The 25,430-nt window shown below is 39.9% G+C and overlaps 1 long non-coding RNA gene across 14 annotated transcripts in view; it reads left to right on the top strand.

The window, feature by feature from the left end:
* LOC140629701 (uncharacterized) overlaps nt 1–25,430 on the top strand; it is an 802,104-nt gene that overhangs the window by 103,452 nt on the left and 673,222 nt on the right. For 5 of the 14 annotated variants that reach the window (XR_012027527.1, XR_012027528.1, XR_012027540.1 and 2 more), the window contains one exon: nt 20,341–20,652. The exons of 7 other annotated variants lie outside the window; for them this stretch is intronic. This is a non-coding gene — a long non-coding RNA (uncharacterized lncRNA). Of the gene's footprint in view, nt 1–902; nt 2,006–2,380; nt 3,155–5,060; nt 5,196–5,481; nt 6,075–20,340; nt 20,653–25,430 lie in introns of those variants that run through there. 2 more of the 14 variants (XR_012027516.1, XR_012027523.1) reach the window with 2 other exon arrangements.

The raw sequence follows: 25,430 nt of genomic DNA, 5'->3' as shown, positions 1-25,430 counted from the left end.
ATGGATAAGGGTGGAAATTATCTTCATCAATTCAATTTTTTTAAAGTATGTATAGTTTTACATTTTGTATATCAACTTCATTTAATATAAGGAAGGAAATGAGACTGTTCAAGTAAATGTGGGGCATATCCATTGAGGAAACCAGAAAAGATCGACACTTAGGGCTTCTTGAGCTCTTTCCCACTCTTCCTCAGATTTATCTGGGCTTATGGCTGCCTCTGCCCTCAAACACTTGTTTCCTAAGTATTAAACACACAATGCTCAAATCTAGTTATGAGTCCAACTCTGGAGAACGAGAGCCTGCAAAACACTTTTGTGCTGTAAGCATCCCATCTCAGGGTAGACAATAAAGTATTTAGGAAGGGTTATTATATTTTTTTCTAGGAGAGTGTTTCTTAGGGCTTCATTAACACATGGACTCCACTAAAAATGCTGTTGTTTGGCTAAGGTTTTAAGTTCTAGTCTCTACATGTTTTCAGTTTACCTGTTGTAGCAGATGATAGACATCTGTTCAGTGTTCTGGGAAAATCTGGTGGTGAATGAATTTACCTTAATGCATGAGGGACAGAAAGAAAGCTGAGGCTGGGTATCCAGAGATGTCTCTGTGTTAGTCATCCTGAAGGACAGGCCTTCCCTTGCCTGGGAACCAGTGGAGTGGGATGCGAGCAGTGGGTGCTTCGACAGCCACTCCGCTCCCCTGTGCCAGGCTCCAGGGCAAGTTCCTGGCCAAACTGGGGACCAAGAAGTTCTCTGTCTTCTTTCTTTTGCAGCAATATTGTGCCCTGTTAATTCATGTGAACCTTGCTTGCCCTGGAGTCCTCTGAGATGCTTCACTGGACCTGTCCATTCAGGCCCATCTGAAGAATTATCTGACCCCACCCTGCCCGCATTCAAAACTAAACTGCCCATTGTTTTATTCTCACAGGGCCCCGAGAGCTGGCAGCTGTAAATATGTGATTTTCCATGCACTTGTCTATTTAGTGTCTGTGTCTTCTGTTAGATGAGAGGTTCCACCGGCACTGTTCATTGGTGTAGCCCCCTGCCCAGCAGAGGAGCCGGTACGCCATTGGCAGCCAGGGTCCTGTTGCACTTTGAGTAAAGGAAGGAAGGGATGGAGTCCGCTGTACTTGAGTGTTCTCTGAAGACCTAACTCAAGTTTAGATGGGTCTGATCTTAGCCCACTACCTCAGGGATTTTTACAAGTGGCTTTACTTCTCAGAAGGTGTTCAACAGGGAAGAAGATCTGCCTCGGTAGTTGTGGATCTTGCTGTTGTCACTGTGAGTTTAGAAATGAAAACGTGTCTAGTGGAGGACTGGTTATTGGTATTTGGTTTATGTTTAGTAGAATATGGAGAAATTTTCATTCTTAAGTGTCTCATGTCATCATCTTAAAGAATTAACTGTGATGTAGAGTAGTCTAAAGTGCTCCAAGTTTGGAATAAGTCAAAATCTAGGTTTGTGTTTGGGCTTAATCACTTACCAGCTTCATGTCTTTGTTAGTTACTTCTTTGAGCCTTGGTTCCCTTGTCTGTAAAATGGGGCTAATATTATCTCCTACCTTATGGGGTTGCAGTGGGAGTGAGTGAGTAGAGAGACTGGAGAGAATTAATAGAGTACTTTGGTATGCAGTAGGTGCTCACTGAGGGGTTGTTATACTATAACCAGTAATCTCAGACGCATCAGTGCCCTCAGAGAGCTGTTGGGCATTCAACATTAGAGATGGAGATTTTGAAATGGTTTAGAATGCAGGAGTGCCACATAGATTTCTTACTGTGTTCCAAATCTTATTTCACAATAGTAGCTGCCTGTAGATTTGTTCTGAGAGGGATTCTGAGGTTGCCTGTAGGCTTGAGCGAAAGGGTGCCATGATGGATTAGTGGTCGCTGCCCTGTTAACAGTGGCACTTCACATGTCATACACTGATGATCTCTTGAGTTTTCTTAGTGAAACTTTTCTGGTTGTCCAGAAGTGGAATGAAGGAGGAGGGATTCAGGAATTAAATGAGGCAAGAAGGAGAGGGAGGTTTGGGCATGCCTTCTCCAGGGAGATGCTGTGTCCCAGCCCATCCTGACTACATGTCCCCAAGATGGCTCACCAGGGTTGCTGAGTTCCTCCCCAACAGAAGAGAGGGTCCTGGCCAGTCTCTGTGTTTAATGATCCCCTCTTTGTTGCCCTGCGCTTGCTTGCCTCTAATGTGGACTCTGAATGTGTTTGCTCAGTTTCAAGGCTCATTAGGCAGGCCATATTTGGCTTTCTTTAAAGAGCAACCAGTTGCTTTTTGGACAGTGGTCAGCAACCTTTCACTTTGATACTCCTCACCCTGGTGCTGGGCATCACTCCTCATTGATTCTTAATGAAATGGAATTTTTTTTTCTCCCAGAGGTGGTTGCCCCTTACATCAGCCCTGCGGATGACCTGCAATTATTAACTAATGGAATGAAATGGTGATTGGGGAAAAGTGGACAAAAAGCTGGAGATATTCTGTGGAAAGGACCCCTAAGTAGAATGACTTCCAAAGCCTTATCCCAGTGAGAGGAAGTGAAATAATGCATGCAGAAATGCTTGGGAATTAAAATTACCATGGAAATGCTTACTATTTTGCTGTATTTCCCCTAGAGGTTAAAAAAAAAATGACTTCTGGTGCTTCTTTGCAGGACAGGCTTCTAACTTTCAGATATTCTCTAAATGTCATTGCTTCCAAAATCCCTTCCCAACCACTCTTTGAAAAGTAGACCTGTACCCGGTCCTTGTCAATCACACCATCTGGTTTTCCTCTCATAGCAACTATCAACATCTGAAGTACTGGGCTGCAGATGTGACTAGCATCTCATTGCCTTCTTTTGTCTTCTCAACTCCAGGACCCACAAAGGGGGCAGTGTCTATCTAGTTCACCAGTCTGTCCCCAATACTAGTAGGTGACTGGCACACAGTAAGTGCTCAGTAAATATCTGCTGATTAAATATTTTGGGATAAAACATGATATAGGAACAGGATTAGTGGGATTGCAATAAATGCAGTCATTGGTTTGTGTCCTGGTTTCATGTCTTATTAGCTGTGTGATGTTAGGAACATTCCCTAGCTGCATATTTAAAGAAAGAGGAAAACCAAAGAGGAAGAGATGACTATAAATCACTGCATGCAGTGCCTATGACAGGTTAGTCCTTTACAAATATGAGCTATTATTATTAAAATGAGTGACTCTTAATTCATTCCCTTAATCATTCATTCAGTGGTAATTGACCGAGTATTTATTCAGTATGTGCCAGGGGGATTTTCCCTAGGCCCACAGATGTGCTGGCTTTTGTTTCTTTTTGTCCAGCTTCTTTGCCCCATTCCAGGCCTAGTTCATCTGGTTTAGGAGCAGCTTTAGCCTTTCCTCCCAATACATAGTGGTTTGTTAAGTCCTTCATCTCCAAATGAGAGGTATTGAATTAGAAAAAAAGTAGTTCCCTTTATAAGACAAACAGCACTGGGAGAACAGGCAGGACCTTGTTAACTAGAAGAGTATGGGCTCAATAAATAAGCAAAGGGATACTTGTGGCTTCAACCATACTGAGATTTAGACCCAGATCAAAGACTCCTTTAATGAGTGCCTACTGCATACTAGATTACTGTACACTTAGACATTCTCATTTTTATTTCAGATTTTCATCCTGATACCCTCTCCCATCTTATTCTAAAATCAAGAAGTTACCAGTCTTCTCTGATAATCCAGAGCCTGCTTGCCTTTTGACCCCCAGGTCACATCCCTTGTCCTCCCCAATGATGACAACTTCTCTTTTCTTTGAATTCCCCTACCATTTTATTTTCACCCTTCATGTGGTAATTTATGAGACTTAAACTCTCAGTTTCCTGTTGACATTAAACAGAGAAATGGAGAGGAATATGTGTTGGCAGCTCTGTCAAATCTGGAAAGAGGGCAGCACAAGGGAGTTTCTGTAATTTCCACTATTCTTCCTCCATCGCCAACATTATGAATTTACCTGGAGTTTGTGGTGATATCTTATGGTGACCAAATTCACAAGAGACTATTATATACATGAGAGGCAGTGTATTTATTTATTGTGGGAGTTCCATTGCCACAGGGACAGGAATACTTGCCCTCCATGTCTAGAACTATCTCTGGGGCTCCTTACTCTTTGCAACGTGCCACTATGTCCAGATGCCCCTTTTCAGCAAATGCACCATTACTCTTCCAGGTGCTCCAGCCTGTCCTTGAGGACTCATTTTTGACGTGTTTCTCTTCCTTGCTCCCTACATCCAAATGGTCACAAGCTCCACAAATTCAGACTCCCAGATGTCTCTTGAGATGGCTCACTTCCTTCTATCCTCACCTGCACTCTCCCAAGTTTAGACTCCCATTACCTCCATGACCACATCGCCTTCTAAATCTCATCTTCTTTCACTCCCACTGGCCTTCCACACCACTCTGAAATTCAGCCTGGGGAATAAGGCCAACCACGAACTTCTGTTAAGTCTTTGAAATGAACTGTTGCTCCCTCTGTCTGAAAGATTAATGTCCCCAGCAGATGAGTCAAACATTCAACTTGTGTTCTCATCTCGCTTTTCTTGCTGATCACAGATCCAGACCCTTTCAGTTTGGAATCTATTTCCCTCCCAGGGATGCTCTTTTCTCTTTTCTTCTTGGCCACTACATGTATGAACAATTCATACTAGACCCCAGAACCTAAAATGCTCTTCCTGAATACTCTCTTAAGACACAGCTTTCTATCTTGTCTGCCTCTTTAATGTAGCAGAAAGAAATTAGTGTCCAAGACAGCTCATTATTAATGTCTTTGGACTGAATCCTGGCTGAGAAAGGAGAATAGGAGGCTCTTTCTAAGGCTCTGGTTTCAGACGTGTAAGAGAATGTTCTCTAGCAGAAACATGCCCTAAAGACAGCTATTTCCTAGCGAGGATGCTAGGCAAAGACACCATGGGTAGGTTCCTTCTCTAGGGGCCCTATTCCCTGCCAGAGCACACATCTGAGGGGACTTAACTCCTCTCCTAGAATAAAGAGGAAAAAAAAGCCTGGAAATGCATCTCCATTTACTTGACAGAATTCTGGAAGACCACTGATGCTCTTCTGGACAAGTGACAAATTCTACAAATCTATGATTATCTTACCACCTGGACCAAACTCTTACCATTCTGATTTTCTCCCTTCCAGATACCATCTACTACCCGACAAACTGGTGAGGCTATTATTATATACCCCATTTTTAAAATGATGAACTTAGGATAAAATAAGGAAGATTAAGACATATTCATGATTGTTTCCCAATTAGTGTCAGAGCCAAGATTTGAATCTACATCTCTGAGTCTGTAACACACTACTTCTATCTGTTTGATCACCATGATTCCAAAAATAAAGAAAATAAAACAATTAGTCATTTAAACAACTTTTAAACATGACCTTTAAATAACTTTCCTAATTTCTTCACTCTGGGATGTTTACAGAGAACATTTTACACTTTTCAGGAGGAATTCAGAGACTGTGTAGGACACATTGACTCCATTCATTCTCCAACACAAAGTGCCTGAATCTGTTTCCGGGAGGAGAAAAGAGAAGAGGAGAAGAATTCAAAGAAGGGCAACTGCTGAAAGAACTTAAAATTTTTAAAACTATAAAACAGCACATGCTCATTGTACCTGTTTTAGATAAAACAGAAAAGTATAAAAAGCAACACGCTCAATACTTAACACTAAATACTAAAATGTTGTGGGCATCTATTATTTATCTACTCAGCCTCTCATCCTTATTTTTCCCTCCTGCCTTGGGAAACTGAGCCTTCATTTTCTCTGCTAGTCTCTTTTCGTACTCTAACATTATGGTTTCCATGGAAACTTCCACTGTGTTCCATGCTTCCTTATACCTCTTGTGCTGCCCCCTACAGGCCACAGGGGATTGGTTCAGGAGGATCGCCTGACCCAACATCAGCTAATCACAGCTCTTCTCTTGGATTTTTAAATGTGAGGTCAGAAAGAGCATCTGTCTTCTTCTAGGAGCAGAAAGTATGAGGCAAAACAAAACAAAACAAATAAAAAAATACTCAATACTTCTATTTCTACAGGTTGGTAAAAATCAATTTCTGGCAATCAGGAATAATAATGGCTGCCTGGGTTTAATGCCTTTTTAACTCTTTACCAGCTATGTGGCTTGGACAGGATAATTTTGCCTTGCTTAGCCTCAGTTTCTTCATCCATAAAGTAGTATTGTTCTGAGGATTTAATTAGTCACTAAATGTAAAGTGCTTAGATCATCAGTGTGTATGCAGTAATCATTCTGTAAGTATTTATGGTTAGCAGTAGTGGCAGTAGTACTAGCAGTTGTAATGAGGATGGCAGTATTACATGCAGAAAAATGTAGACAGCAGAGTGGACGAGAGAATCTGGGTGGCATTCACGCCTCTTGGTTCAACTTTGTTTCAAAGATCTGCTGAAAATTTTTTCTCCTCAGGGTTGGTCTTTCAAACTGTTGTGAGATTCTGGGAGTCTAAATATCCATTTTTATCTGATCTGGGTTACTTGAGCTTCTTATACTTGCCACAAAGTGTCCAATAACTAAATTTATTGGCACTTAACATGTTTAATATAAATGAGCTGATAATGAAAGTAATATGACACATACCTCTGTCCATTAATTAGAAATAATAAAATTTAACATCTTATTATTTTTGCTTCAGATTTTTATATTTAGAATTATTATTATGCTATAAAATGTGAAATATTGGTAAAGCCTCCTTTGTACCCCTACCAGCCACATTGCCCTCCTCTCCTTCCCAAAGAAAGCTACTGTCTTGGCAAATATCCTACACTTCCATAATATTATACATTTACTACATCAGTATGTATCAATATGAAAATGCATTAGTGGTATATTATGCAGTGCTTATCCTTCTGCAACTTGCTTTTAAAATTCAACATACTTATAAATCATGTTCTTTCACTTAAGTGTTGAATTTTTCATTATTTGAATATAAGATAATTTATCCCTCTCTCCTGATGAACACTTAAGCGTTTTCTCTTATTTATTTATGTATTTGTTTATTTTGGTCTCATAAACCATTAACATGTTTGCTAATTTATTCATGTGTGTGTGAGCATTTCTCTAAAGTACATAGCTTAGAGAAGTGGTGTTGCTGGTTGGCAAGGCTTGGATGTTTTAACATTATTATATATTGTCATATTGTCCAAATATCTATTTATCAGTAGTGTACACATGATCCCTCCAACATTTGATATTTTCATTTAAAAAAGTGCCAAGTTTTTGGGTAAAAAAATGATATTTCCCAGTTGTTTAACTACATCTTCTTGATAAATGGGAAAGTTGTGGAACTTTTCATGTATTTTTTCATCATATTTCCTTTTTTATGAACTAACTGTGTGTAGTTTTTGCTAATTTTTCTATTGAGCTATTTGCCTTTTCCTTATTGAGTATTAAATGTTCTTTATATGTTCTTATGCTAATCAATTGTCAGTAAAAGGTATTCTTCTGGCTATGGCCTGTCATTTGCATTTTAATGGTATCTTTAGTTATATAGAAACTGAAAATTTACTTTTAGGAAGAATTCACAATCTATTTCTTTATGATTGGTGTTCTTTGAGGTCTCCTTTAAAAAATAATTTGCCATCAGTGTGTTATAAATATATTATTTTACATTTCTTTCTTGTTTAAGTTTTGATTTTTGTTTTTAGGTTTTATACATTTATTTCACCAATAATTTATTTTTCTGTAAGGATCTAATTTTATTTCTTTCCTCAATGAATATCATGTGTAGCAGCACATTTTAATAAATAGTGCATCATTTCCTCACCAATTGGTAATGTCAGTTCTTGTTTCAAGTATCTGTGTACATGTGACTGTTTACTGGTTCCTCATCTAATCGTATCCCATCTTTTCCCATCCCATCCCATCCCATCCCATCCCAAATTATGCTATCCCAACCCATGTCTTGTGTATCACTAGGACATGCTTAGTTGCTATAGTTTAAATATTATATTTTATGGAAACATATTTGTGGTGGTTTTAAAACTTGTTTGTAAATTCTTAGACACTTCTCCCATCAAGAGATCTAATTCCCCACTTCTTGATTTTGGAAAGGCTTTACTAGCTATTTCAAACAGATAGGATATTATGTGACTTTTAAGGCTAGATTATAAAGTACTTCCACATAGGTCTCTCAGGATCAAGTCACCATGTTGTGAGGAAGCCAAGCAACCATGTGGAGGGGCCAAGTACAGGTGTTGCAGCCAACAGCCCTGCCTAGGTCCTGGCCATCAGTCAGCATCAATGGCCATACAGGTAAGTTAATGAGCTTTTAGATGGTAGTAGCCCTGAGCAGTACTTTCAACTTCTGCTGATAACTCTCAGAGCAGAGATAAGAGGTTTCTACCAAGATCTGCCCAAACTGGGGCAGCCCTGGTGGCGCAGCAGTTTAGTGCTGCCTGCAGCCTGGGTTGTGATCCTGGAGACCAGGGATCGAGTCCCATGTCGGGCTCCCTACATGGGGCCTTCTTCTCCCTCTGTCTGTGTCTCTGCCTCTCTCTCTCTCTGAATAAATAAATTAAAAAAAAAAATCTTAAAAAAAAAAAGATCTGCCCAAACTGTAGATTTGTGAACAAAATAAATTGTTGTTTCAAACAACTTAGATTTGAGGTGGTTTGTTACACAACAATATATATTAGAACCATTTCCTCTTCTTATTCTTCTTCACAGTTGTCTTTGCAATTCTTGGATCTTTCTCCTTCAATATGAATTTTAGGATCTGTTTGTCAACTCTATGAAAAACCCTGTAGGGATTTTAATTGTAGCTGCATTGAATTTATAGATTAATTTGGAGAGACTTGAATTTTTAATGGTGCTAATTTTCTCACTTATAAATGTACTGTAAATTTATACATTTTTATATCTTTCAATGATTTTTATTGTATTAACTCCACAAGTCATATATGTTTTAATAGCTTTATTTCTTCATAATACTTAAGGACCTTGAATTTTTTTCTATAATACTTTCTAATTGGTTAGTGCTGGCTTATAGGTATGTTATTTATTTTTATTAGAAATCTTATCCAGAATCCTCTAAATTATCCTTTTAGTTGCAGTAGTTTTGTTTTACTGTATAATCCATAGGATGATACCTAATTTTTATATGAAATCCATTTTTTCTTTTTATTTTTAATCTTTAACTCTCATTTCCATTTCCTGACCTACCCCACAAACTAAGACCTCAAAAGTGATTGTAGGACATATTTGTCCATTTCCTGACTTCAAAAACAATGTTTCTAATATTTCACAATTAAGTATAAATTTTATAGTATGCTTTTAGAAATCACTGTGTATCAGGTTAAAAATTTTTCCTTTTCTTCCTAGTTTCCTAAGATTTTGTTATGAGTATTTAAATTTTATACAATGTTTTACCCATATTGTGTGAAATGATTGTTTTCTACTCTTGAACCATCCTTGCATTTCTAGAATAAAAATCTGCTTTATCATTGGCACCTTTATCTTCTGTTCAGGGTCATGAAAGCCATCAGAGCATTAGAAGTCTATTTACAATTTTTGGATTAGTTCGGTTAGGATAACATTTGATAATCCAATCACCAATGACTTGCTGAGTCCTTTTGATTCTCCCTTTAAATCTATATCTCATAGTGTTGAGTACTTCCATCAGGAGGTACAGAATGTCTGCTTGTATCTCTCTCTTTTTTTTTTTTTTTGTATCTCTTTTTGATGTTGAAACTTATCAGTGGGTTCAGATATGGTCAACTCCATCTTTTTATAAAATTCCTCACCAGCTTCCCATCTAGGAGTTTAATTGGCCATTGATAATCATTGCCCAGATCTATCATTTTATTAAATTTTGCAAAGTGGTGATGTTCTGAGTCCACTTTTCATTCATATTTTAACCTGGAATTCTTCAGAAAAGAAGAACTTTTATTTTCCTCTCTCTCTCTTTATTCTTTTAAACTGATTAATACTTGATTTTTCAAGTATTAATCAAATACTTGATTTTTCTCCTTTTTATTTTTCAGTTTTTGAAATAATTAGTTTAGTTTCCTAGCATCTTCTAGCAGTGACTATTTTAGTTCATTCAGGCTGCTGTAACAAAATACCATGGACTCGGTGGCTTATAAAAAACAGAAATTTATTCCTCATGGTTTGTGAGGCTAGAAATCTGAGATCAGAGTGCCAGCATGATGATTTGAAGGCCATCTTCTGGGTCTCAGACTTCTGTGTACTCAAATGGTGGAAGGGACCGTGGAGTTCTGTGGGGTCTCTTTCATGAGAACACTAATCCCATTCATGAGGGTGTTTGTCCTTATGGTATAAGTACTTCCCAAAGACTCCACCTTTCAATACTATCACATTGAGCATTATTTCAATATATGAATTTGGAAGGTGGATACAAATATTTAAACCATGGCAATGACAAATTTTTCAAAAAGAATACAATTATAAACACATGAATTTTAACATGATCAATATGTTTAAGTCAATAACAGGAGGTATTCTTTTTATGCTCAAATTGCCCCATCTTTAGCCAGTGGAATTTCCTTCAAGTTGGCTTCTGTGTCCTTTGATGTGATCCCTGGAAGTCTTGGTGACTCACGCTTTCCTATTTGTCTCTGGCTCATCTTGTTCATTTCCTGTGCTTAGATCTGCAATCAGCCATTTCTCCAAGGAGCAAATGCTTTCTATCAGTGAGAAAAGGTATTTTGAGACCAGAGTCTGGACACTGGGCTCTTTGTATTTGGTTTGTCATTATGCAGAGGCCTTTTCTGCAGACAGTTCTAAGAAAAACATGTTTTTATGAACAAATACATTAAGTTGATACTGACAGTACAAATACTCAAAACTAATATATCTTTGCAGTTCTTTTTGACCTTAGGATATACCCACTTGAAATTCATGGTCAAATTATACTTTAAAGTCACTGGAATGATGTCTTTTGATTATGTAATACGTATTTAGATTCTTTGTTTCATTTAGTTTTCAATTTTGAGGTACTTTTTCTTACTCTGATTTTTTTCAATACAACTTGTTAAAACATTTTCAGAGCTCTAGAGGTATGGCTGAAAAACAAGAGATATTCAAATAAGTCTAGCTTTTACCCTGACTCTCTTTCGCTTGTCCCTATGTGGCACCTTAAAAAAAGTACAGGCATGTATTTTAAAAATTAGAAACAGGTTCATTTACATACACATATTCCTTTCTTAAATGACAGGAAATATACTCTACATGCTTTTCTGTTCCTTGCATTTTTAAAATTAACAATATTTTCTGATGATAACTCCATAGCTGTATGTAGATCTCATTTATTTCTTTATATAATGCATGGAAGTTTATCCAACTAGTCACCTAGTTGGCCATTTGTATTGTTTGTAGTTTTTTGCTAGTTGGTTCCTATCACCTTATTTTTTGCTAATGTCTTTGGGATTTCTGAGCAAAAGGGTAAATGCATGTATTTTTTGCTAGACATTTTAAAATTTCTGCCATAGGGATCGTGCCATCTGAAAGTTCTACCAATAAGTATCAAAGCTCCTGTTTTTCCCTCACCAATACAGCATGTGTGTGCACGTGCACGTGTGCATGTTCATGCGGCTGTGTGTATATATGTGTGCAACCTTCATTGGTGTGAAATTCTATTTAGCTGTGAACATAATAGGTGTGAAATTCTATTTAGCTGTAGTTTTACTTTTCATTTTTCTTTTATTAGCAAGAGTGAGCACTTTTTCACACATTTAAGAGTTGTTATGTTTATTTTTCTGTGACTCCTATTTTTTTTTTTTTTGTATAGGATTGTTGGGCTTTATTTATAGAAACTTTTAACATATTGGAGATGTTGACATTATTGTGATATAGGTTGAGAATATTTTTTCCTCTTTTCATTTGCCTTTTGCTTTGCTTTTTTTGTTACATATTGAAAAAATATTTTGCCATCTGTTCTTAAAATTATTCCCTTCATCATTCTCTTATTCCACCCTTCTGACCTCAACAATTACTGGCAAAGGGATATATTTAAAATGCTGAGCTCTGGAAGAGGCAAAGAAAAGCCCATTCTTCCAGAGAGCTGTGGTTGCCTTCAGGAGAGGGGCTCTTTGTGATCAAGACCTGCAGGTCCAAGAAAAACCCTACTTTCTCATGAATATTTGGGAGGGAGCTCTGGAGAATCCAAGTCACAGGAATTATCTGGGTGTGGAAAGAACAGTGGTTCAAAGCCTGAAGTAAGGGTTTGAATACAGTTTTGTCACTTCTGGGCTGACTTACCATCCTCGAGACTGTTTTACTTCTTTCACAGGTGACATTGTCAGTTAAAGTGATAACAGATGTAAAAGAACCTTGCATTTAGTTAGTCCTGTCTGTTTGACTACTGAAAGTGAGAAAGCCCCTTTTCTGCAATATGGGAATTTTAACTTTTTCTTTCCTGGTCATTGTTTTTTCTATTCTTTGAGGGCAACTGAGTAATTTCTCCTTCTGTGCCTGTGGTTCTTTCCAGTGAGCAAGTTACTGGCTACCTTAATTGAAGCCTTTTACTGTCCATCAGTTCTCAGACTCCCATGGAACTCTGCCCACCAGCTGCCAGGCCTTGATATTTCTTATTTGAGTTACGAGTAGCTTACATAGGTTGGGAATGCCTGTATGCCTTCCTTGGAGGCCATTGCCAGGAAATCCAATGGTCCCATCATCCAATGTTTTCCTCCATGCCTTAGATATTATGCTTGAGATTGGCTGATTGTTCACATTTTGCCATCAGTTTTAATATAGGGACATGTATTAAAAATGGTATAACAGAAAGCAAATATTCTTGAGGATATTTGCAGTGAGTGACGAAGTCCACATGTCCTGTGTATATATGGTCAGTCCTGTGAGTTCTATGTCCAAAATATGTCCCCCATCTGATTACTTTTCCCTGTTGCCATGCTACCTCCCCTGTCCCAGCTACTGTCTCCCAATCTGTATTCCTCCAAGAGCTTCTTAACTTTGCTCACTTCTCATTCACCTGTAACCCAGTCCTCTCCAGAAGCTCACATGAATATACCACTACCTGATAGGAAACAACCAAATGTCTTCTCCTTACACTTAGATAGAAATCAAAACTCCCTATTGCATCTGTAACGATTTGTGTGATCTGATCTCTTTTTTGACCCCATGGGCTTCTAATCTCCAACTTGTTTGGTGTCTCCTATCATTCTGTCCTTCTTTTCATCCCTCAAACCAGCCAAGTTCATTCTTGCTTTATGGCCTTTACACCAACAGTTCACTCTGCTGAGATGATCCTAAAGAATGTACTGTTTTTTATAAACTGAAGTACGGTTGACATACCATATTAGTTAGAGGTGTACAACACGGTGACCTGGTATTTGTAAACATTATGAAGTGATCCCCACAATAAGTCTAGATACCATCTGTCACCATACAAAGTTATTACAATATTATTGACTATATTCCCTATGCCTTATTTTACACTCCTGTGACTTATTTTATAACTAGAAGTTTGTACCTCTTAATTCCCTTCATGTAATTTGCTCACCCCCAAAACTCCTCCCTGCTGGAAAACACTAGTTTGTTCTTTGTATATATGAGCCTGTTTCTGTTTTGTTTGTTCATTTGTTTTTTAGATTCCATATATAAGTGAGATCATATGGTATTTGTCTTTCTGTGTTTGACGTATTTCATGTAGCATAATACCCTCTAGGTCCATCCATGTTGTTGTAAATGGCAAGATTCTGAGTAGCTTTTTTATGCATTGTGTATGTGTGTGTGTATGTACACCACATCTTCATCCATTCAACTGTTATGACACTTGGCAATTGTAAATAATACTGCAGTGAACATAGTGTTGCATATATCTTTTTAAATTAGTATTTTCAATTCTTTCTGTTAAATACCCAGAGGGATGCTGGATCATATGGTACTTCAATTTTTAATTATTTTGAGGAACCTCCATACTGTTTTCCATAGTGGCTGTGCCAATTTACATTCCCATCAACAGTACATGAGGTTTCCTTTTTCTCTACATCCTTACCAACACTTGTTATTTCTTATCTTTTTAATAATAGGCATTCTGACAGGTGTGAGGTGGTATCTCAGTTGTGTTTTTTATTTGTATTTCCTTGGTGATCAGTAATGTTGAGCATATTTTTATGTGTTTGTTGGCCATCTGTATGTCTTCTCTGGAAATATACTTATTCAGGGCTTTTGTTCATTTTTAATCAGATTATTTTTTGGTGTTGAGTTGTAGGAGTTCTTTATATATTTTGGATATTAACCCTGTATTGTCATTTACAAATATATTCTCCCATTCAATAGGCTGCCTTTTTGTTATGTTGATGGTTTCCTTTGCCATGTAAAAGATTTTTAGTTTGAGGAATCCCATTCTTTATTTTTACCTAGTGTACTCTTGTTGCTGACTCCTTGTTATTCCCAGTTTTGCTTAAATGTCAGCATCTCAGAGAGGACTTTCCTGACCATACTATAAAAAACAACTCCCTGATTCCAGTAACCCTATCATGTTGCTCAATTTTATTTTCTTCATAGTATTTATATCTAGCATCTTATTTAAATGTGATACCTGTTCACTGCTGTATCCCCAGTATTTGTGCTCTACAGAGCACATTGTAGATACATAGTAAATATTTGTTGAATGAACGAACCAATGAAAAGTGTACATGTGTCTGTGGCGTGGATGCATCTGACATTCAGCATCAGAGGGTCTCAGTAACACCTGACATCTTTGTTGAGTGGAGGTCCCACACAGTGGATGTAATGGTCCATTCTTTTCACCTTGCCTAACACTTACTGCCTTGTCTGACACTCACATGTGAGCTGTCTGGAGCAGCTAATGGGCATTCCATTTTACAGATGAGGGTACTTTGCTGAATGTTACGTTGTGACCAAGGAAGGCCACCAGCTGCTGCTGCCACCACCATCCAGTGCAATGTTTTTCTGTAAGTTCCTTCTCTTGTGCTCTGGACTGCAGGCAGAGAAAGTGGAGACAGACAAAATGAGTGGTTTCTGCAGAGCATGCTACCTGAGGAGTAAGTTTTCCAGAGGCTTTGAAGTAAAATGAAATGCAAAGATCATGTCCAAAAAGAGATTGCAACAGAAAAGGCAAAGCTCATTTCAAAGAAAGACTATATATTTATTTTTGTAATGCCACAGTTAAAAGAATGAGGGAGATGGGTTGCCAAGATTTGGCATAGTGGTATTTCAAATGCTCCCTCCTGGAGCTTTTTTATTTTTACTTTTTTAAACCTTTGGCTGGTCATTTTCGGTGTGGCAAGGGAGAGATGGGGTTGCAATGGTATAGGCTCTTGGCTGTCTTTTAAATAAGTCACTTAAAGTTACATTCAGGGAGAATCAGGGCTCCTCAAGGTCTATTTATTGACTCTGCCCCTTTAGCTCAGGGTAGAATGAAGATGACCCGGGAGCTCACGGGAGACATTTCTCTGCTTTGGGAGGAAGGTAACAGGGTTCTGGTGTCCCAGGAAAACAGACCCTGCTAGCCCCTCCTTCAAGCCCTGTATCCTCCTTTGTTCTAAGCTCCTTGGCTGTTTCTGGCTTCGTCACAGCCTAGCTAGTGAGAAAACAAAACGGAACTTAAATCGGCGTCCTGCGTACTCACACGCAGCGCATACTTGCGAGCAAAAGTGGTAGAATTCAGTCAAAGTGACGGGTAAATATGTATCTTTGAAATTGCCGGTTTAACTAACTTCTCTGCTAGAAATTCTGCTTTTGCCTCTGCAGACAGTTGAGTTGAAAAAACCATCTTGTGCACTTTATCATTTTATGATGTTCTTTGTAAAATGTTTATCTCAATAGCCTTTGGAACTGACAACAAAATCACTGATTCCTTCTCTATGCACATCCCCTTCCCCAGGAGATATCTTCAGCTTTCTGACTTATTTTACTTTTAATAAAATATTGAATGGCGTTTTTTCTAATTATTTCTTATTGAATGTACTCCTTAAGTCCCCTTTTTTCAAATAAAAAGAATAAAACCGACCATGTAATAGCACAATGGTTCTATCACTACTGATAATTATACATTTTGTTCTCATTGTAATTGCCCTGGTTTGAACTGTGCTTATTTTAGCAGAAAGCGTTCATTATTTTATCAACAACTGGCAGACCCCGCTGGTATTTACTGACTTTTCTTTAACCAAAACAAGGATTATAGCTCCTATCCATGGCTCAGCTGCTAAATCTTTGCTAAGAAATTTGGGAACCCCTTTTGAATGAAACACTGTACAAAGCTTTAAGCACTCTTTGCAACTGAGTTGTATTAAATGATAGACAAAAAAAGCCCTCTGAAGAATTGGTGCTTAATTACAACTTAATTAGCATAATTATGCATGCTAATAGCATCTCAAATGAATAGCAGTTGTCAGGAGGTTGGGACCATCTGTAAGAATGTCGGATTAATACATCATTTTTTATTTCTAACAACGCTGTAACTCTTTCCCTGAAAGTGATTTTCATTAATCAAGTTCATTTTTATTATATAGAAAATTTGGCATTTTTCATTATGGGCCATTATCTGTTTCCCCATGCAGCCCTAATACAATACTAATGAGCCCCCGTGTGGCTGGTCCACACTGACAATGGTGGTACAGGTGTATTATTATAATTGTTACAAACAGCACAGTGTACCTCTGGAGTAGTCGAGTTCTAATCTCCCGGCACCCGCGTTTCCACTTGGTACCTCCCCAGGGCCTAGTACAATTTTCAGAGCTTTATGAAAAACATACATGTTTGTGGTTACAAAGAAGCTATTTAAAGAGAAAGAGGCCTGCGATTACCTGCGGCCAGGATGCTGTTTTGCTGAGAATCCCTTTTGTGGAAACAGAAAGCTTTGGGGGCAGAGATGAGGTCTGTGCCTCAAGCAGCCCCACAGCTCTGGGGAGGGGGGAAGCAGCGTCTGTGAGGCCTGGGCGTGCACTGCAGAATGGCTCCCTTCCGTTCAGCATCACTCATTGCTAAACATGGTCATAAAACCGCAGGGGGGACATGTGTCTTCATGGTTCTTAGCCCCAAGAAGCACCCCAAATGGCAATCTTGAAATCCACATCTGGATCCATGCACACATGCTGCAGCAGGCCCTGTAAATATCTAGAGAGGATGCCTCGTCTCTGAGCTGCTCTTTACTTTTAACTTTGGCTTTTGCTTGTTTTGAGGGTTTATCCATGCTCCAGCCCCAAAGCTCTGCTGGCCACGTCCCTGATACACAGTCACATAGGCCCTTTTGATTCTGTTCTTTTCAGAGGAGCTTCACCTGCTTCTGCGTCCAAATCCCAGACTGAAGCACAGGGTTGATGATCAGGATGCCCTGCGGAGGGGCTGGGCAGCCCTTCGGTGCTCTTCACCCATTTCTGTGCTCAAGGGGAGCAGCCGCCTCACCTTTGTGCAGGTGTGAAACAAAATGGCTACAGCTTTGTTCCAAACCTCAGTAGAAGCTGCTGGCTGCATAGACAAGCTCCATGGTCCAGAGGTGAATAAAGAGCCCTCTCTTCAGTATCAAAGCTACGTGGAGGCTGGGTGGGTGCTCAGTGTAGGGACAGTGATGTGTGTTTATACTGTGTGCCAGCAGATGGGAAAATGGGGGTGCTGGAGAGAGACTCTCAAGACCTTGGTGTGGTCAGAGGGATGGGAACAGGCTGTGGGCACCTTCCCCACAAAGGTGAGTCTACCAGACACTGCAGTGGTCCCACGTACAGGGACACAGTGTATGAATCATGTAGGCTGTGGAGGAGCAGGGATACTGCATGTGACATTTTTAATTACTTGTTGCTTACGTGGTTTTTTTCTTGTTGTTTTGTTTTGTTTGTAATTTGCTAAGCCTGGCAACCTAACTCTGGAGTCAGACTGCCTGGCCTTGAATCTTGGTCCTGCTCTTATACGCTGTGTGCCTCTGGGCAGCTTATTGAATCTGTATGTGCCTTGACTCCCCCTGTAAAATGAAGACAGTGCTACCGACTTCAGAAGTTTGTTGGGATATTAAATGATTTTTAACAGGTCAAGCATCTAGAATAAGCACTCACAAAGTGGTACCTGATAATATTGTCTCCCTGGAACTAGGGGCCAGTTGGTGGCCTCTGTTCTATTTCCAAGTTTATTGTGTTTCTGATCGCCTGTTTGTCTCTGTCTCCATTGTGTTACACACTGAATATTTGTAAAACCAAAAGGTTTCACAAGCCCTTGAGGCTGGCTGATGTTTGCTAAGGTCCCAAGATCAGGTACAAGGTGCCCCTTGTGGTTTAAATGCAAAACATGAGAGCAGTTGTTGCAGGCAGGGAGCTAGTGGGATCAGAGGTGGTGCAGAGCAGTGTGGTTCTGAGCACGAGCCTTGGAGCTCAAGGAATTTGGGTTCTCAAGCTTAATTACTAGCAGCAGGATCTTCCACAGGCTTATTGAGGTGACCTCCCATGTCCTTATTGGCAACTGGAGTTATTTATGGTTCTTGCTTCACAGGGCGGCTGGAAAGACCACCCGAGATATGTGTAGATTGTTCAAAGCAGTGCCTGCAATGTAGATGGACCATCCTTGCTGCCCTCCCTCCCACCAGCCTGGGGGAAAATAGCCATGGTCCTAGATTCCTGCTCCACATCTGCTACTTACTAGCTGTGGAACTTTAAACAAGTTACTCAACCTCCGTGCCTTGGTTTCCTGCTCTGGAAATGGGATAATGGTAGTACTGACGGCACTGGGTGTTGATCAGATCTGCTATTGTACACAAAACACTTAGGACTGTGCCTGGCACTTAATTAGTCATCAGCATAAGCTGTTGTGGTTCTCAGCTGCTGTAATTCCTTATCTGCTGAAGACTCTCCCCCTGTTGGAGGAATAAGGCCCAGGGTTCCTTGCTAAAGTGAATTCTGGGCAGGGCATCTGTTGTACAGAGCTTGCCTGGCTTACAGCGAGCTGCCACTGGGAGATGCACTGTGTCCATGACAGTTCCAGTCAGTCCCAAACAAAAGAGCACCAGGCAGTCTTGCCGACAGCCTTTGCTGGGGGGACGCGGGGTTCTTCTAAAGGTCACAGGCAGTCTGCTTTTGTTGTTTTTGTTGTTTATGGAATGGCCTGCTTTGTGCTCAGGTACTCAATGCGTGCACACTTGCATGCATGCACACATGCACCGTGGCCACTGGCCTGGGAGGGTCCACATTTGCTGTTTGCTCCTTCTGCCCTTGTGGGGTCACCTTGAGGTACACAGGTGTGACCTAAGGGAAGACATCTTCCTTCACACTCAAGAAGGGACAGATCTTGTATCTTCCCGTTAAAAGGGTTGAGAGTAAAACCCACTGAAAACTGTGAGGCCCTTGTTAAGTGTTTGCTATTTACTACATTAATCGTTTAGGCATTCGTGGATTCTTTAGCAGATATTTAGTGAATTGCTTTTCTCTGCAAAGGGAGGAAAGTTCATAGAGTGGGACTCTGAGGGGCATGAAGGTTTGGTCCTCAGTGGAGCTTTTGACTTAGTGGAGAAGACGGATAGTACATGAACACTCAGAAGGCAAGAGAGAGGTGGGGGTGGGGGGGGGAGGAAGCAGGCACAGGAAGCCAGGCTGAGGTAGAAACTGGGTCTGGTTTCTACTGGTTCTGTATAGAGGCACTGCGATTATTGGGCTGCACTAATATCCCGTCTCTGATTTAGAAATGTCCATCATGCACAAGCCTACCATGTACTACCAGGGTCTTGTCCTCCAGACCTGTGCTGAGACTGTGCCCTCAGCATAGATTTGAGAAATAAGACATTAGACAGAACCAGGATCTTCATTAATAAGAGAATGATAAATAAATGATTGTATAAACAATGGGATATTATGAACTCGTGAAAAAAGAATAAACTGGATCTCTATACATGATGAGGAAAGAACTCAAACCTCTTTCGTTGAGTGAAAAATACCAAAGGCAATATGAGTTTGGAATGTTCCCCTTGGTGGGAAGAAAAGGAGATATACACATAGGCATGAAATAAAATATGGCAAATAATGCTTGCATCTAAAGGCCAGGCCTGGGTTTGGGAGTTCTAAGGAGACCTAACTTCTTTGTATAGGCTTTTGCTATGCTTTCATTTTTCCCCATATGCACACATTAATTTTTCAGGCAAGGAAAGGGAAGAGCAGAGAGAGAAATCTGTCCTCTCCAGTGAGACACAGAGAACTGTCCAGGAGAGCAGGCTGCATCCTGGCAGCTATGAAGACAAGACATATCTAGAGTTCTGCAGCCTGAAGGAGTCCTTCCAAATCTTTTCTCAGAGATCCTATAACTTTTCAAATCTTGTAACTAGTATAAGCCCCTCATTGCTGGTTTCCCAATACTGTGTTGTCCTATAGGAATGTTGACAGAGCTTCATGTGAATGAAATTTGGATCCATCCATCTGTCTTGATCCTGGAACCAAAGTACTTTGGGGTAGAAGAAAGTGGATTTCCTAAAAGGGCCATATCAACTAGAGCCAAGAAACATCTCTTCTTAAGACTTGCTAATCAGAAGAAATGAGCAGTTCATGATCAGCTTGCATGAGTAATAATCTGTTGTGTTACCACCCCTCTGAAACTGGATCCAGGGAGCATTGGATTTATTCTTCTGAATCCCTGGAAAAGACTGAGCTTCTGCCCCAGCTGGGTCAATGTGCATGCAGCTTGGGGTGAGTCCCCTTCCCTCCCAGGCCTTAATTTTCTTATTTGTGAAAAGGAGAGTTTCCCCCTGTCCATGCCAACACCCTTTGGTTCTGATGTCCTATGGTTTTATGAAACTTAATTAGAAACAGAAAAGAGATGCAGGAGAAATTCTTTTAGTCCGTGGATACCAAGAGGGTACTGCTGATACTTGCTGGCTGTACACTTGCAGGAGAAATTCTTCTAGTCCGTGGATATCAAGATGGTACTGCTGACACTTGCTGGCTGTTTTGGGCTGAAATATTATATTCATTTAAAAAACAACAATAACACTGCATTTAAACAGCTATTGCAGGATTTCTGCCTCTCCACTGTTTGGACTGGGACTGGTGTTTATGACCCATGTGGATATTTTTGCACTAGAGACCCTGGTTATAGCAGAAAGGATTCTGGCCCCATGTCCTGCAGAGAAGCATTAACTCATTCCACTTTGCCCACAATGCTCTCTGGCCCCTGTCACCAGGCCTTCCGAGGGTTGTGATCTTTAATTCCAAAGCCAGAATGTTTTCTAGCTGGTGTTTCTGAACTGTATATAATGTTACTTATTTAAAAAAAAAGGAAAAAAAAAGAAAAATTATTTAAAATGCTTATGAGAGAGTTGGGGGTGGGTGTGGGTAGAGGAGTGGCGGGTGCTATTCATTAGAATTCCTATAGAGTAATCAGATCTTTTCATTCCAAAGGGTGTTATTGCCTGGGAATTAATATTAGATCTGATTTTGAAATAAGCCTAATGATGATGACTTTTGGAGGGTATATATATTTTTTTGCTATATTTGCATAAAGCCCTTTTCTCAGCTTGGCATATGGAAGTTAAAAACATGAGTTCTGTCCTTAAAATTCTTGTTGGCATATTATCCAGCAGAAAAGGTAATTACTTGCAGGGACCACAGTTAGGAAGGCTAACTTAATGTCCTTTGAAATGTTGCTTTTGAAATTAAATGGTCTTCTAGGTGTGGAAGGCCATTGGCTAGTTGGCGGTGGGAGGGCTCAGAAGCCCTGGCTGTCTAGAGCCTTTAGAGCTTTCCTGGAGACTGATGCTGGATGCCATAGAGAGGTCAGCTGGGCATAGTACATTTCCACAGGCCTTTCTCTCTCATCTTCTGAGCTGCACCATCACCTCTGATATTTTCTGATTCCCCATCACTGTCCACAGTGTAAAGTTAGTGCACACACAATATGGTGTTTTATCCTATATTTGTAACCTATTGCTGTATAACAAATTACCCAGAATATAGTGACTTCAAATAACAAACATTGTTTATCTCAGCTTCTGTGGGTCAGCAATTTGGGAGCAATTTAAATAGGTGTTTCTGGCTCAGAGTCTCTCTTGACCCTCATTTTTCCCCTTTTTCGTTGTACACAGTTTTCTCTCTTATAGAGCTTTCCCTTAGCTTTTCTTTATCAACGGGCAAACTCCTATACATCTTACAAAACTCAGATTGAATAATCCATCCTTTTATTTTTTCCAATCGCTCTGAGTAGAAATTGGCTTCTACCTCCCATGACATTTGGAAATCCTTCTATTAAAATGAGATCCTCTGATTTTTTTTAATGTGTGTGTGCATGATTTCTAGATGTGAAGTGTCCAATATGATAGACAGTAGCCACATGTGACTATTTAAATATAAATTTAAATGAATGGAAATAAAAATAAAATAATAAAATCAGCTAGCTCCTCAGTCACACAAGCCATATTTTAAGTGCCTGCTAACCACACATGGCTGATGGCTACTGTGTTGGACAGTGTAGAAAACTCTTACATCATTGTAGATAGTTCTCTTGGGAGCATGGCCTAGTGTGTTATCTCTTTCAAATCTGGGATCCTTTCTTCATCTAAAAAACAGGTATTTTGTAAGGGTTTTTTTGTTTCTGTTTTGTTTTGTTTTGTTTTTTGGTCTAAAGTATTAAGTATTTGACCTGTTCACTTTTGTATTGCCTGTGTCTGACTTAGCGTTTAGTTGAATAAATTGGGAAAGTGATTTCTGGAGCTTTCCAGAGTCTTATTTGACATATATGGAGTTCCTACTCTACACTAAATACTGAATATCTTGTCACTGGGACTGAATGAAAAAGGAATGGTGTGGTAGTGAGTGTTAATTGATTGGCTCAATCTCTATTACAATACATTTCTTGAGTGTCAGTTTATAGCCAGAGGTGGCTATAGCACACAATAGGACACAGTGGCCATTGGAAAATGTACATATAAGTCTGCTATGGAGTTTCTAATACTGTTGTTGTAACAAAAAACTTTTATACCATATCTTTTTCATTTCTACTGGAGTATAGGTATGATGGGCGGGGCTGCAGCAGCCATTTTGTGGCCATGAGGTGATGAGTAAAGCATACTGAAAAGACAGCAAATAATAGGGAAAGGTGGAGTGTAATGCTATGCAGTCTCTGCACAGCACAGGACCACATTTCTCTAGGTTTCTTGTTGTGTGAGGGAAAAGTACAAGTGGTTTTAAAGATATTGTGGTTGGATTTTATATTATTTGTAGCCAAATGCAATCCTAATGAATACGGATGGAATGAGAAGAAACTCCAGTCCCTCCTAATCAAAGGTAAGGGGAATTCTTCTCCAAAGCTAGTGCTTAGGACCTCCAGCACTGGGAATACAGCAACTGAAGGTAACATTTCTTACCAGGTTGTCAAATAAAGAATTGGAGACTGAGCTCACTGGAAGCCCTGGGACACAGTCCTCCTGAGGTTTGAGGAGTGTGGTGCTCTATTTGGTTGCTCTACTCTCAAAGTCTTCCAGGAGCTTTTAGGAGGTGGCATCACTGGAGCTATTTCCCGAGGGGTGCCCCAGAGCACCTGTACCCAAGCTGACCAATGGGACCTATACAGTACACTATCAACTGAGGGCCAAGCCAGCTGTGGACACAAGACAGTCTTCTTTTGTCTCAGCCTGCTGCAGAGCCTAGAAATGAGCAGAAGAGGTTCTGGAATGACTTTGGAGTCTTTCATTTTACGCATTTCTCATATTACACTTTTGACTTACATAGCAGGCTAGAAGAAATGTTTTGTTCTGGCTAAACACAGTGAAGTTTGTCAGTGGGTAAGGATTCCAAATATAACTTTGTATTTATCTCACTCAGATCTGTTGTGTGTCACATTTGAATGTGTCATTTAAGCACTTAAGTCTGTTGAAGAATGCTGTGTGGTGGTATCACATAGAAAGGGCAAACTTGGGATCCCTGGGTGGCACAGCGGTTTAGCGCCTGCCTTTGGCCCAGGGCGCGATCCTGGAGACCCGGGATCGAATCCCACGTCGGGCTCCTGGTGCATGGAGCCTGCTTCTCCCTCTGCCTATGTCTCTGCCTCTCTCTCTCTCTCTCTCTCTGTGACTATCATAAAAAAAAAAAAAAAAAGAAAGGGCAAACTTAGCCATAACCATCAAACTCCATCCTTAGCATTCTTAGCCATGGACTTTTATTTGGCGACTGTTTTGCAAGGCCCTTAATTGGCCCAGAACAGCAGAGTGACAGCAAGCTAGATTTCAATCAACATACTCATGATTTGCCAGTATTTTGAACAATAAATAGCTAGCTAATAAATTTCCCGTAGCTTCCTTTGTAAATGCCAGCTAAAGGCCTAAACATTCCGTGTAGATTTAATTACATATTTAGTGTTCCTGTAATTTTGAATTAATTACATGCCAAACAGATTTATGTTCTATGTACTTAATAAACCTCAGTAAGTGCCCTTTTAGCAATCAATTGGTATTTAGGACCTGGTTTGTTTTTTAAAAATAATGGTTCACGTTGCTGGGTCTTGTTGTTCCTTCCATATGTTTGGGTGTTGATAGAATTAGAGGCACCAGATGTTGATACTGAAATGAAAACAAAATCACTGGTGGATAGTGGGGTTGAGGTACAAGATGAGGAAGAGGATGAGCTCGTACTTGGACTTCAGAGAGCCAAAGGGACTTGCTGCACTTAGGGGTAGAGATGATTTCAGGGAGTTGCAGCGTCCTTACTGTTTCTAGGTCGCTGGCACACCATTGGTCACTAGACCATTTTATTTTTCTTAAGGTGCCTCTTGCTGTGTTTTTTCTCAAGGCGTTCTTCTTCCCAAGCTTATTAGGAATCTTGATTTTATTTATCGAGAGGTTACTCCATGCCCAGCACTGTGCTAAGTATTTATATGCCTTGTTTTGATAATTTTTAAATTTCTGATTACAACCCTCTGTGGTGGAGACATGCGTAGGGGGAACCATTTGTGTTTAACAGATGCGTATCCCTGAGATCCAGAGGAGCAGAGTCACTTGCTGAGGTAATGGTGTGAGTACAGGATATAGTGGGAATTCAGAGTTGACAGAATACATAGAAGCCTGATATTTTAATTAAATTTTTATTTTGAGTTTTGCTTTTAACCTCCTGACTTAGTCTGCTTGGGCTACTATAACAAATTACCATGGCTTAAATAATAGATAGACCTTTATTTTTACAGTTCTAGTGGCTGGAAGTCAGAGATCAGGGTGCCAGGCATGGCCTGGTTCTGGTGAAAACCCTTTTCCTGGCTTGAAGGTGGCCACCTTCCAGCCGTGTACTCACACGGTGGAGAGAGACGGCAAGCCTTCTGGTGTCTCTTTTTTAAACAGCACTAATCCCATGGGAGGCTGTATCTCATGACCTCATCTAAACCTACTCACTTCCCAGAGGCCTCCAGATACCATCATCTTGGGGCATAGGGCTTCAATGTATGAATTTGGGGGGCAGGGTGGTCACAATTCCATCCTTATCAC

This window comes from Canis lupus, chromosome 3 (assembly GCF_048164855.1).
Source record: "Canis lupus baileyi chromosome 3, mCanLup2.hap1, whole genome shotgun sequence".
Taxonomy (NCBI): domain Eukaryota; kingdom Metazoa; phylum Chordata; class Mammalia; order Carnivora; family Canidae; genus Canis; species Canis lupus.
Note: the sequence above shows the minus strand (reverse complement) of the source record. Positions and strands in the feature narration are given on the sequence as shown.